General features: G+C 35.9%; 1 protein-coding gene across 3 annotated transcripts in view; it reads right to left on the reverse strand.

The window, feature by feature from the left end:
- CNTN4 (contactin 4) overlaps positions 1-13853 on the reverse strand; it is an 874157-nt gene that overhangs the window by 649456 nt on the left and 210848 nt on the right. For all 3 annotated transcript variants that reach the window (XM_008518912.2, XM_070576725.1, XM_070576728.1), the window contains one exon: positions 6650-6700. The gene's annotated coding sequence lies outside the window, so the exon portion shown is untranslated. The remainder of the gene's footprint in view (positions 1-6649; positions 6701-13853) is intronic.

Consider the following 13853-nt stretch of genomic DNA (forward strand, 5'->3'; position numbering starts at 1 on the left):
ATCTTCAAAGTACTGAGGGAAAAAATATTGTCAACTAGCAATTCCAAACCTAGTTTAACACTGTTCAATAATAATGGTAAAAGAATGATATTTTATGATAAACAAAAATTAGACAATTTACCATTAAGAGAACCTGCTAAGAGAAATATTTAATGGATATCTTAAGTAAAAGGAAATTGAACTCAAAGGAAGTGGAATGCTGGAAGCAATAAGGAACAAAAAATTGGTAAATATACAGAGTAAAATCTATGTAAGTTAAGCCTGTACTATATTAATATAACAATAACAATTACTAATAGGAAGAAAAATAACGTTGAACTAAGATACAATGTATAAAAGAATAACTTGGGACTGAGTGGTACAATTAGAGTTAGAGAATCTTAGGTTTTATTTGAGAACATTGTTACATTTAGCATTGCTAACTTTAAAATTTAAGGCAGCCTACTAATAAAAATAGAGTGATATCCAAAATAAAAGGAAAGAACAGTGGAAATAAGAAAAATCAGTAGTCCATTAAAAAGCAGGAAAGAAGAAACATGCAGACACAAAAAACTTGACATAAAATATGCAGACACAAAATAAGATGTTAGAAAGAATGTTAAAATATTTCAGGATTCTAAATAAGTGCCAACAACTCAACTACCTTGATAAAAGAGAGAAAAAATCAGACGAAAATATATTGCTATATGCTACTAACAGGAAACACACCTACAATGACACATAAGGGTTGAAAACAAAGTAGAAAAGGAATCCCTGGCAAATGTTAATTTAAATAAAGCATGTATGGTAATAGTAATATCATATAAAGTAAATATTATGTCAAAAAGTATTATTGAGGGGCCGGCCTGGTAGTGCAGTGGTTAAGTTTGCACGTTCCACTTTGGCGGCCCAGGGCTTGCCAGTTCGAATCCCAGGTGCAGATCTATGCACCACTCGCCAAGCCATGCTGTGGCAGGCGTCCCACATACAAAGTAGAGGAATATGGGCACAGTTATTAGCTCAGGGCCAGTCTTCCCTAGCAAAAAGAGGAAGATTGGCGGCAGATGTTAGCTAAGGGCTAATCTTCCTCAAAAAAAAAAAAAATTTATAAAAAAGCATTATTGAGAACAAAAAACGAATCATTCTATAACGATCAAAGGGTGAGTTCATCAAGTTAGAAGAAACTTGATGCCTATTCATGATAAGTAGCCTACCCAGGGACACATGAGTTAGCAGCGATGCAGAACTATAATCTGTGCTTCTTCAGAGTTGCACTCTCTTCCTTTTCTTCATAGCACCTAACACAATTTTTATATTTTGACTTGTTTATTATTTGTCACTCCGATTAATATCAACTCAAAATTTGAGGGTACATATACATTTTATTTGCCATTGTATCACCAGGTCATAAAACAGATTCTGGCATATAGTTTGATCCCAATAAATACTTAAGTAAACAAATGACCTAAAGTTTCCAGCTATTCTGGCCATTCACCATAGCACAATCCTTTCCATTATCCATAAGGAAAAGCATAAAGCAGCAATTGGATTAAACGGAGCAATTCATACAGCCATGTATTCATAATTAAGATTAAAAATTTCTGCTCAATGTTACAATTTGTAACATATTTCACTGAATAACTCAAGCATCTTCTATAGTCCCACACTATGATTTTAATTTCAATTTCCAAAGACAAAGGTAAAAGAAAAAATCTCTATGATATTCTAAAGTAAAAAAATCAAATAAAAAAATGATGACAATTGAATTGTACATTTTCAGACAGCAGCTTATTTTCTTATCCGCAGCAGCTTAAACTGCATTCAGAAGCACAGGCACAGAAACATTTCAATATAAGGCCACAGGGATGTGTTCTCTTAGTCCTAACATCACCCTCATGGTATGTTAATGCTCCTCCCTCAGCACAGGTAATGTTACTTCTGCTAGAGAAGGCTCTGTCTACCATTACAAGAAACACAGAAAGAATAAAAATCATGTTTCTCTGCTAAATATTCCCCTGCTATATCAAAAGTCCCTCAGGGGCCGATTAAATTCATTAAGAACTAGCAGAAATTCTAGCCATTCTTTTCTTTCTGGCCAACATGCCAGCAAAAGAAAAGCCAACCTTGAGACAACTGAGCTGCCAAAAACCTAATCTTATAGCCTAATTTTACAACCAAATAACACTAATTGAAAAGCATCAATTATAGAAGGTTTGTTTTCTAACTGGCACCATGGTAAGTACTTGACATTTTTTCTTCATAACTCTTACAATAATCCAATAAAATGGCTATGAGTACCCTTATTTATAGTTTGAGGAATTTGAGGTTTAGAGAGGTAGTAATTGGAAAATTTAAACTATGAACCCATCATATTTTGTCTGACCCCATCACCCACTATCTTTGTATTAAACCCTGAGTTGTTACTGTTAGAAATCTGACTTGGTCTTTTGCATTGGAGGCCACTTTTAGGAAGACAGTGCGTATTGAATGACAGCTCAGAAAGTATGCTTATTTTGTTACATCCCCTGGTCACCACATCTGAAGGAGAAATTTTGTCTTCCTAAAACATGCATTTCCTAATCTATTACTTGATTGAGATATAATTCACATATCAGAAAATTCACCATTCACTGTACAATTCAATGGTTTTTAGTATATTCACAAGGTTGTGCAACCATCACCACTATCTAACTTCAGAATACATTTATCACCCCCCCAAAAAAACCCTGTGCCCATTAGCAGTCACTCCACATTCTCCTCTCCTCTTAGTTCCTAGAAATCACTAATATACTTTCCGTCTCTATAGTTTTACTTATTCTGGATAGTCATATAAATGGAATTACACAATATGTGGCCTTTTGAGTCTGGCTTCTTTTACTTATCATATTTTCAAGGTTCATCCATATTGTAGCATATATCAGTACTTAATTTTCCTAATCTATTTTAATTGACTAATATCACCTAACACAAGATGAAAATTGTTTGTACCAATCCAGAAAAAAGGAATGTAACTATCTTCTTCCATTTTCTCTATGAGTGTAGGTTAGATTAAATTTTATGATATTAACAAAGCAATTTTATATGATGCAAGCCCATGAATAATATTACAGTCTCCATTTTACAGCTGGGAATAAGAGGTTCAGAGAGTTTAGTTTATCTGTTCAAATATTAGAGCAGAAATTTAAGCCCAGGGCTCTGAACACAAAGCCAAAATTACTTTCACTTAGTTGATGGATATATGACAGGAACAACTAAATGGCCCATTCAGCCACTGAACCTATGATCTTTGGTTCAGCAGAGACAGACTAAAAGCTGAGCTAAGCTTCCACATTCCATCAATTTAGTTGATTTTGTATAGCTGAGGATATTGAACTCAAGGACCTATTAGGGCCGTCTAGGTAGCAAATGATGTGGCATGAGGAACCAGAGAATATAGAGGAAGGCAAGTGCTTAATGCCCTCTTGCCACCTAGGAATGCAGATTCAGGGTAGAAAGATACTCTGATTTCTTCTAAGGAATCTGGAAATCATCATTGTATGTGAAATTGAATATTTAAGTATAGGCAACAAATTAAACTTTATCTCTTTGAAATTAAAAGAAAAGAAAAACAAATGTGTGAACCAAAATAACTGTTTGGGGCTGTTCTTATCCATAGGCTACCAGTTTTACAACCTGTGGTAGAGGACAAAAGGCCAGGGCACCTGAGGGTGCTCCTTCAGTAGGGCCAAAGGAGGACAGGAAATTTTAAGGGAACTTGACCTCCTTTCAGTCTTAATTCTGGAAATGTCCAACAACTTAAACTTTTAAAGACAGAGGAATTGGAACAGGAAAGATGTCATTAAATCCTTCATTCTTTCCATGGATACTTACTGAGGACATTCTTTGTGTATATCCTGTAAGGTTCTAGAAATACCATGATGTAGAAGAAGATACAATCACAATGGGAGAGGAAGATAATCAAGCAAGCAATTACACTACAATGTGATTATCATGTTCTTTACATTGATGTTGGCAACATGGGGAAGTCTAACCCAGACAAGAGAAACCAGAGAAGACTTTATGCAGGAAGTGAGTCTTCATTTAGTGGTAAAATGAGTTGATCAAATAAAGAAGGGAGCAGGGGAAAAAGAACAAAATATTTGTGGACAGAGGAATAGATGAGCAAAAGCAAGAGAAAAATATGGCATTTTAAACAATTAAAAGAAATTCAGGCTCACAGAACCTATTTTGGAAGGTGTGGGGCAGAGGAAAGAAATGAGGACAGAGAGGTAAGCAAGGGCCAAAATAATATAGAAGCTTCTAAAGCCATGTGAAATAGGTGGAATTGATCCAAGGAAAATAGAGAACAATGAAAGATTTATACGTGGTTGCGGTAATGATAATTGAAGAAGATCACTCCTACTGCCTTGTTTGGGATAGATTGTAGATAGACGAATCTGAGGAGGTAAAAAAAGAAGATGAGTGGGGCTGGCCCTGTGGCCAGGTGGTTAAGTTCACACGCTCCAGTTTGGTGGTCCAGGGTTTCGCCCGTTCAGATCCTGGGCGCAGACCTAGCACTGCGCATCAAGCCATGTTGAGGCGGCATCCCAAACAGCACAACCAGAAGGACCTACAACTAGAATATACTACTATGTACTGGAGGGCTTTGGGGAGAAGAAGAAAACTAAATTAAAAAAAAAGACTGGCAACAGATGTTAGCTCAGGTGCCAATCTTTAAAAAAAAAAAAAAAAGAAGTTAATAGCAAGTTTGAGAACACTTAGAATATCTTGGAATAATGCCCCCACAGTGAGAAGAAGCCTGGCTTCTTGTTGCAGGATTAGAGACCACATGTAGCAGAGGCATCCCCTAACTAACCTTCAAGCTGACCCCAGACACATGAACACACCCAGTCAAGAATGGGGGAGTTTGCTCCACATCAGAAGACCCCAGCAGCTGACCCAATAGACTCATGAGAAATGATAAAGTTATTGTTTTTAGCCTCTGAATTTCAGAGCGGTTTGTTGCAGAGTTACCTAATTGGTAAAAAAATACCTTATTCAGTCTTGGATTATGAAAAACATCTAAGCAATCAAGTGAAATAAAATTTTTTTCCTAAATATCTTTTTAATTGAGTGTTAAAAATAATCTTCCTTGAGATTCAAAATCACACACTTACATTTACCGAGTGTCATCAATCCCTGTACTGAATAAATACTTAATTTTTATCTTGCTTGGGAGATAAATTGGCCATCAAGAGATAATTATTACATCTTTTAAACTAACCCAGCATTTTAATTTGTGTGTACCAATGGAATGAGCCCTTTCTCCATGTTACTATTTTTCCCCATGAATACCTAGATAAACACGGTTAACTTTAACATCACTCATATCACTTTTAAGGGATAGATACTGTCATGAGTGGACTATGTTCCTCAAAATAAAATGTCGAAATGCTAAGCCCCACAACCTGTGAATGTGACCTTACTTGGAAAAAGGGTCTTTGCAGATGTAATCAAGTTAAAATAACGTTACACTGGATTACGGCCCACCTTAATCCAATAGGGCCCTAATCCAATGACTGGTGTCCTTATAAGAGGGAAGTCTGGACACAGACACACAGGAGAGAAGGTCGTGTGAGGACAGAGAGAGATTTGAGTAATGCAACTACAAGCCAAGGAACATCAAAAATTGTTGGCAGCTACCAAAAGCTAGAAGAAGCAAAGAAGGACTCCTCCCTTAGACCCTTCAGAGAGAGCACAGTCCTGCTTACACTTTGGTTGTAGACTTCTAACCTACAGAACTGCGACAGAATAAATTTCTGTTGTTTTAAGCCACCCAGTTCATGGTACTTTGCTTCAGCAGCCTTAGGAAACTGAAACAGATACCAATTTTACTTTTTTATTTTCTAGATTATATAATTTTTTTTCAATTTTTTTATTTTTATTTATTTTTTTGAGGAAGATTAGCCCTGAGCTCACATCTGCTGCCAATCCTCTTTTTTGCTGAGGCAGGCTGACCCTGAGCTAACATCCATGCCCGTCTTCCTCTACTTTATATGTGGGACGCCTACCACAGCATGGCCTGCCAAGTGGTGCCATGTCCGCATCCGGGATCCAACCGGCGAACCCCGGGCCGCAGAAGCAGAACCGGCGCACTTAACTGCTGTGCCACCAGGCCTGCCCCTAGATTATATCTTTTATTAAGGAACAAATCTGCATCACTGTAGACAGGATGTTACAATGCTGATGTTTTATCGCTAAAAGGCTTCACCTTTAAGACCTGAATATTTGTATCATCTAATTAACTTAATACTTCTGTAGTGTTGACTGATAAAACATCCTGTCCTGTAAAAACATTTGGCAAAAATGCAACAATCTTCACTTTATGCCAACTTCTCTTTCCATGATGCCAAATTTTGAGGTTTTTGAGTTACCAAATTAGTATGAACCACAGAAAAACCACCCCAGGTATCTTCTCCAGAGAAAATTGGGAAAGGTCTCAATTTCCTATTTTCAAGTCTTAATTTATATGACTTCCTTACCTTTGTTAAATTCAACCTTCAGAAAAACATCAAAAATAATCTCCTGGTATCACTCTGTAAGGAAAGGTTCCAGTGTTTTCACAGAAACTAATCATGTTAACCACAGGTGAAATACACGTAAGGAAATTCTTCCCTTGTGGGAAGCTTACCTTTTAGGGCAGATCTTGGGGTCACATACCGTTACTATATGTCAATGATTCCTAGAATAAAAAACAAAAATATACAAATAAACACATTTTTCAAGTATAAATAGGCTTATACGTAGCTGATGCGTAACTGCTCCCATTGTAAACTCAAATTAGAAGGAGATGAAAATTAAATACATTTGGTGTGGATTCCCAGCTTGATAGAATTACCTAGATTAAGAGCCAGGATGCTACATTCCTTTCTTTGCTTTGCCTCTCACCAGCTGTGTGACTTTTGACACGTCAACTCAACACTCTATCCTTTCCTTGTTATATAAGGGCTCTAGGAGCTGTGACGTTTTCTGGTATTCAGATTGAATAAAAGAGACAATTTCCTGGGGCCAGCCCCGTGGCGTCATGGTTAAGTGTGCACGTTCCACTTTTCAGCAGCCCGGGGTGCGCCGGTTCGGATCCCAGGTATGGACATGGCACTGCTTGGCAAGCCATGCTGTGGTAGGTGTCCCATGTATAAAGTAGAGGAAGATGGGCACGGATTTTAGCTCAGGGCCAGTCTTCCTCAGCAAAAAGAGGAGGACTGGCAGTAGTTAGTTCAGGGCTAATCCTTCTCAAAAAAAATAAAATAAAATTTCCTAAGAAAGTACATTACAAAGAGTTTGAAAATAATGAAAAATGTGCAATGAATTAGGAGACATCCTGAGGATTTTGTTAGTTATATGACTATGTAAAATGAAGGTAACAATAACAAAAACAAAACAAAAAACTCTTTCCATAAATATGGTATTATGCCTTCTCTCAAAGCTACCAAGTCAAATTTTAATTGCAAAATAATTTTGTAACCGAGAGTATTTTTCCCTGAAACAACAGTTTGTCCTCTAAGGAAAATATATACACAATGTTACTAAGAATAAGTGTACATATTCATATCTTCATGTTTATGTATATGTGTATCCTCTAAGTTTCTACTGTAGATAACTTTACCTCTGAGTCAAATCACTGTCTTGTAATTTTTTTATAATTAAAAATATCATTTTACATAGATATATATAGATTGACCATTCGGAAATACCTTTAATTATACATGTCTAGTCTAATTTACATTTAAATATAGCACAATTGATTGGGATAGAAATATTATATTTTCTTGATTAGCCATAAATGCATTATCACTTCTTAAATTTATGCTATTCCCTGCTGGGTAGCATAATAATTCATCACTATATTAAGTACCAAACCACCTTTCCTTTAAGGTTTATCAATAATGTCCAGAAATAAGGACATTTATATTCTATATTATGTTCTTTATGTTGTTAATATATTCAGAAATGTAATTTATCTTTTTTCTGTCCTTTCTTACATATTTCCAAAAAACAAAGTGCTTATTAAGATACATGTAAGGGTTTCCCATAAAATAGAAAAAAAATCCTATATTCAGGGTAACAATGAATCATAAATATATCACCACTTGTTGTATTTCAGTATGGTTGGTCACCAGCTATATGCATATGAGTTAGCTACAAGAGTTCAATATGTGCTCAAAGCCTGACTTTATTTTTCCTACATTAAGGATACCCACTGATAAGAACCAGCTAAAGTTCTATTTATGGCTATTGACACCCTTTGCAACTCCAGCTTACATATCAATAACAACAGTTAAAATGATAATAATCCTAAAAAGAAAAAAATGGTCAAGGTTTCATTCTTCTTTTTCAAGTATTACTAGAAACTTGGAACTCAGAACAAGTTCACAGACACTTTATTTCTTCTTCACAGAATGAAAGAAGCCAGTTTGTTGAGAGAATCAATCAATGAAAAAGACATTCTGAGAAAACCAGAATTGAAATACACCCTTACTCTGGATTCCCTTGAGAAATAAGGGATTGAAAATAAGGTAAAGGGGGTGAAAGGTAGCCACATCTCCTGACTTTTCAAATAAAGTTCCCATGAGGTCAAGTTTTACCTAGCTTTCTGTTCATAGATGGCTGTTTTTGCCTGGCATATGGTTTCAATAGCCCTTCTTTTTATGTGAGCTAGTATAGCTTTCTGTACCTCACAGCTAAACAGTTGCTGGTTAAGAAGTGAGCCCACTGAAGGCAAGCTTTCTATGGGTAATATGAAATCCCAGCTATGTGCCTAAGAAACTGAGGGAGACATACAGATGAATAATAAACAGAAACAAGAACAAAAAATCACCCCCCCCCCCATGCTATCTATGTACTTGCAAGAAAATTTCTCCATACAGAAATTTTCCTGGCTCCTGCATATGAATCATCGTCAGCTGTTCCTTACTATTATAGACCAATGGTTTTTATATTTTTATTTATTCATTTGTCAAAAAGATATTTACTTGGGGAAAAAAAACAGAACAAGGCCCCTACCTTCACAGGGTTTGTTTTCAAAATAAAACTACTACTCTACTCTGCCACTGCCCCCCAAACAAACAAAAATCATCAAAATAAATGTAAAAGAGTAATAGACTATTATTTTTGAAATAATCCTTCTAACAAAACCATGCCATTTGAAGATCATAAAGGATCTTGTGCTCCTGTTACCTTTAGCATATGTTTCTGGGATGATACTAACCACAATATGTTTATCCCGCCCACATACACACAAATAGAAATCTTTCATTGTGGGAAAATACATATCTATCTTGTCTTGCCTTATTCTTCAATTTGAAGCCGTGGAGCCTAGTACAACCTGGTCTAAAACAGGTGCTCCTTAAATGTGTGCTGACTGAATGAATGGATCCAACTTAAAATCTAAGTTAGCGTAAGGAATATGTGTCAAAAATAAGTTCCATCTCCACAGTGTATTTTCATGACTACTCTTAAAAGGAAATTTCTAATGATACCTAGGTTGATATTGAGAAGTTCTTTATTTTATAACTAGGAATTGTTTATTCATTTCTCATTGGAAAAAAAAGTTGAATAGCCATATTCTTATCAGAGGAAAAAGTGATTTAGTTAAAACTTCTCTATCAACAAAATGCAAAGACAACCTATGGAATGGGAAAAAAAAAATATTTTCAGGGGCTGGCCCCATGGCCAAGTGGTTAAGTTCATGTGCTCCACTTCAGCGGCTCAGGGTTCACTGGTTCAGATCGTGGGCGTGGACCTACACACCATTCATCAAGCCATGCTGTGGCAGCATCCCACATGCAAGAACTAGAACAACCTACAACTAGGACATACAACGACTTACTGGGGCATTGGGGAGAAAAAAAAAAGAGGAAGATTGGCAACAGATGTTAGCTCAGGGCCTATCTTCTTCAAACACACACACAAAAGGCTTGAAACAAAGAGCAAATATACCCATCTCTTTAAAAAAAAATTTGCAAATCACATGTCTGATAAGGAGTTAATATCCAAAATATATAAAGAACTCATAGAACTCAAGCAAAAAAAACAGATAATCCAATTTAAAAATGGGCAAAGGACTTGATTAGAAAGAAAATATACAAATGGCCAACAGGTACATGAAAAGTGCTCACTAATCACTAATCCTTAGAGAAATGTAAATCAAAACCACAATGAGATATCACCTTATGCCTGTATGGATGTCTATCATCAAAAAAAACAAGAGATAACAAATATTTGCGAGGTTGTGGAGAAAAGGGAACCCTTGTGGACTGCTGGTGGGACTGTAAATTGGTACAGCCACTATGGAAAACAGCTTGGAAGATTCTCCACAAACTAACAATAGAACTACCATATGATCCAGCAATTCTACCTCTGGATATATATCCAAAGAAAATGAAAACAGTATGTTGAAAAGATATCTCCACCCCCATGTTCATTGCAGCATTATTTACAATAGCGAAAACATGGATACAACCTAAGTGTCCATCAATATACGAATGGATAAAGAAGTCTGGTGTATATATATATACAATGGAATATTATTCAGCCATAAAAAGAAGGAAGTCCTGTAAATTATTCTCAATAAAGCCAGGAAAAAAAGAAAGAAGTCCTGCCTTTTGCAACAACATGGATGGACCTTGAGAGCATTATGCTAAGTGAAGTAAGTCAGACAGAGAAAGACAAATACTGTTTGATCTTGCTTATATGTAGAATCTAAAAAGAAAAAAACCCAAACTCATAGAAAAAGAGATCAGATTTGTGGTTACCAGGGGCAGGGGCAAAAGGTAGGGGAAACTGGATGAAATTGGTCAAAAGGTAGAAACTTCCAACTATAAGATAAATAAGTACCAGGGGTATAATGTACAACATGATGACTATAGTTAACACTGCTGTATGGTACATTTGAAAGCAGCTAAGAGAGTAAATCCTAAAAGTTCTCATCACAAGGAAAAAAACATTTCTTTTCTTTTTTTTTTTTTTTGTATCTGTAGGAGATGATGGATGTCAACTAAACTTATTGTGATAATCATTTCAAGATATATGTAAGTCTTACACATATACAATGCTGTATGTCAGTTATACCTCAATAAAACTGAAAAAAAATAAACAAGCAAAAACTTCCCATCTCAGATGTGCCAGCATGCACAGAGATAAAGCAGGTAGATAAACACTCAATTCCATTCCTTGAAAGAGGACAAAAACACACAAATTATTCTTGGCCACTTTGGTGCTGCTTTACATAGGGAAAGAAACTATCCATCCATTATAGTCAATTGTGAAATAGCCTCTCCCTGGACAAGAACACAGGGAAAGGCTTTCATTTCACTCATCTTCTTTAAGTTTAGCTTCCTAATGCATAAAATGAGCATAATTTTGTTTTTACCTTACGCTGTTTTTGTGAGGGCAGAATGAGATAATCCATGTAAAGAATATTGCTAAGCTTATAACACGTGCAAAATAATTTTTTTAAAAATCATTAAAAATTTATTAAATTTTCCAGTGTTGCATCCATATCATTTACATTCTATTGTAATAGCTTTAAATTATGGTTAAATTTTTGTTATGGCTTTTAACATAAACGCCAAAAAATCACATGTGAGAATAGACAGGAAATTAATACATGAACTAATGAATAAATGGATGAATCTCCTTCTGCTCAGAAAGATTGGGTCCCAGAGTTTTGAACAAATCAGCTGGTGTCAGCATAAATGCACTGGCTATCTTACAATACAAAAGAACCAGAAATCCATGAATGACTGCACAGCTTCTTGGCTAAAAGCAACTAGGAAGAGACAACAGCTGCAAGGCGTGGGTCAAAAAGGATGATTTCACTCTACATAACAGAAAGTCCTGATCCAGACCCTTCCCCAGTCCCTCAGAACTAAAAGGTGTGTTGGTTATTTATTCAGGACAAAACAATCCTTCCCAAGTGACAGGAAAGAGCATGAAAATAATTCTAACAAAAATGTTCAAAAAACCAGATAAGCTATCTCTAATTCTTTCAGTTCTCACAGACATAGGATGCAAGATTAGAAGGGAGAAAATAGTTTCTCTTCAGTTAGTGGTCTCTTTCACTTCCACTGGGGTCAGACATGTAGCTACCTAATAATAAACATATATATGATCACCATTGGTTACAAGTTTCCTATAATTGTAACCTGAAACCTCCTGTGCATTATGCCTTTAAACAATCAATGGATAACACATGGACTCTGAAGTCAGACATGAATCTAAGCTTTACCACTTACCTGTTACATGAACTCAAGCAAGTTATTTAATCGTTCACAGTCTCAGTTTTCCTCAGTTGTAAAACAGGAATAATATTAACTACCTTGCAAGGTTCTTGTAAAGATAAAATGAGAGAATGTATGAAAACATCCTATCTATAGCAGCTATTCAATAAATGATACCTATTATTATTACATTATTTGAACATGAAAGGATAGCATGAGGTGAGAGAAAAGAGACGCCATTCATAACTGTCCATATTCTAAAAGGCCATTATATTCAAAAAGCTTTTCCTTACATCTATCCTATTTTACTTATTGATGGCACTTTCCATCACTGAGCCAGCAGGTATTTCTCATGGGTGTTTACTTTCTTCACAGGTAGTCAAAACTCAACCTGAATTTTCTGTGGGAGGTAAAGGTCATGTAAGCATTAAATTATCCATGTTTATTTCTAGAAATTCCATTAGCTTTGCTTGACATAATTTAGTATTAACATCCAGGTTATTAAACTAATACTAAGCAAGAGATTACATTTAAATGCATTTTTCAATGGGAAGTGGGGTGCATTTCTAATTGTGTTGTCTAGTTACAAGAAAACAAATGATCATTTGATTCTTTTATCATTATCAAAATAAATAATATCAACCACAAAGATCACTAATGGGTTCCCCCCCACACACATTCAAAGTAAGTAACAATACAACATGATATATAACAGGCTTTAGAATTATTAAGAGATAATCACATCATTGGGACATTCACCAGGCACAATCAGTGGCACTGCTATAATATGATTATCTCTCAATAATAAGGGTCCCTGCAGTTTTCACAAAGTGAGAAAAAAAGTCATTACCACAGGGAAAATGTGTATTTATTTTACTGAAACATAAAGCTGCCAGCTTAAGCTAATGAATTGTGACTCTCCCTGAGATGACAATATTACACAGTGTAGGAAGTTCCGTATCAAGGTTACACAGGCACGATCACCTTGAAGAGCCTGGCTTGAAGAGTCATTTTCTGGAAGACTAATTTCTGGGATCTTGACTACAGGATAAACAGGGCTGGAAGATGCTTAAGAGCCTAGAGATCTGCGAATCTATTTAAGACAGAGATGGGACTGAGAATAGCAATGGGAATGTCTTATGTAGCTTATCAGTTGTAAGGTTAGAAACTTGAGATTCCGAGCTTCACAAGTTGTCCTGATGTAACATAATTAGGGCAGCTCACTTGAGGAGCTAGAGACAGATGTTCTGGTCTACATGAGGTCCCAGGACAAACAACCAGTCACATGAAAATAGGGAATGCCAGTTTGTGAATTTAGAATTAGGAGAGCAGGAGAAAGAAACAGGGATGAGTCTTTGGCACTGCTCTCAAGGACTGGAAAAATGCACAGGATTTGAGCTTTACTTGAAGGCTTTGATCAGCAAGAAAACTCTACTCATCTAAAATTACTCAGAACGGTGGTATTTTCTGAAGTCCCTAACTCACAAAAAAATAGACAAAAGTTACTCTTCTTGAGTTTTCATTTCCTAATCAACAAAATGGGTAAATAAAAATCCTCCTCAGAGTTACTGGGAAAGTTAAAGAAAATGTTTAGTTTGAAAGCACCCTGTAATT

This window comes from Equus przewalskii, chromosome 15, assembly GCF_037783145.1.
Source record: "Equus przewalskii isolate Varuska chromosome 15, EquPr2, whole genome shotgun sequence".
Lineage (NCBI taxonomy): Eukaryota > Metazoa > Chordata > Mammalia > Perissodactyla > Equidae > Equus > Equus przewalskii.